The sequence below is a fragment of the Elephantulus edwardii genome, unplaced genomic scaffold, assembly GCF_000299155.1.
Source record: "Elephantulus edwardii isolate Elephantulus edwardi_28Jun2011 unplaced genomic scaffold, EleEdw1.0 scaffold00069, whole genome shotgun sequence".
Classification (NCBI taxonomy): domain Eukaryota; kingdom Metazoa; phylum Chordata; class Mammalia; order Macroscelidea; family Macroscelididae; genus Elephantulus; species Elephantulus edwardii.
The window spans coordinates 7687549-7688676 of record NW_006399819.1 but is presented as its reverse complement, the minus strand read 5'-3'; positions in this window follow the sequence as shown (position 1 = coordinate 7688676).

Genomic DNA, 1128 nt, shown 5'->3' with positions numbered 1-1128 from the left:
TGTCAGACAGAGCTTCAGAATACTTGCCTCCAAGGAGCAGCCTGGAATGTATACTTTTCTTCTTTCTTTAAGTTCCTTCTGTGTTGCACTTGTTATATACATATATACACATATATATTTACATATAGTCTGTACACATTGTGAGTGTTAGGCAATTGGAAGCAAGGATTCTGAGGCTTCGTCTAACATACTTTGGATTTGATGCAAGAAGGAACTAGTCGTTGGAGAGGGACATCATGCTCAGCAGGGTGGAAGGTCAGCTCAGGAGAAGAAGACCCTCAATGAGATGGATTAATTTGGTGACTGGAGTAATGGAATTAATTGTGCCAAAGACTGTAAGATTGGCACAGGATAGAGCAGTGTTTAGGACTGTTGTACGTAGGATCTCTATGAGTTGCAGGCCACTGGATGGCACATAACAACAACAATAATAACAACAGCAGCAACAACTGAAAAAGCATGTTGAATATCACAGACATCTGGTATCTCAGGGGGTAGGAAATTGTGCTATTAATCGAAAGACATCTACTTTGAATCCACCAGTTGCTGCATGATGGAAAGATAAACAATCTCCTCCTGTTTGACTTACAGCTTCTGAAAGTCTACTGGAGGGTCAGCTCAGAACAGCCAATAATGAATTTGAGCAGAGCAGACACAGAAGAATTTAATGAAACAACATATGAGCAAGAGCCTACGGTGATTAAGGAAGAAGTTCAATCTGCTTTGAAATAAATAGCAAAAAATAAGGCCCTAGGAATAGATGTTACACCAATTGACATATTTCAGCAAACAGATGCTGCCCTGGGCGTGCTCACCAAGTTGTATCAGGAAATCTGGAGAACAGCTACTTGGCCAACTGACTTGATGAGATCTATATTTGTTCCAATACCAAAGAAAGGTGACCCAACAGAGTGTGGAAACTATAGAACAAGATCCTTGATTTCACATGCAAGCAATATTCTGCTGAAGATTATCCAAAAACGACTGGTACAGCACATCAGCAGAGAACTGCCAGAAGTCCAGGCTGGGTTTAGAAGGGGTCGTGGTACTAGGAATATTGTAGCTAATGTTAGATGGATCTTGGCTGAAAGCAGGGAATACCAGAGGAATGTCTATCTGTGTTTCATT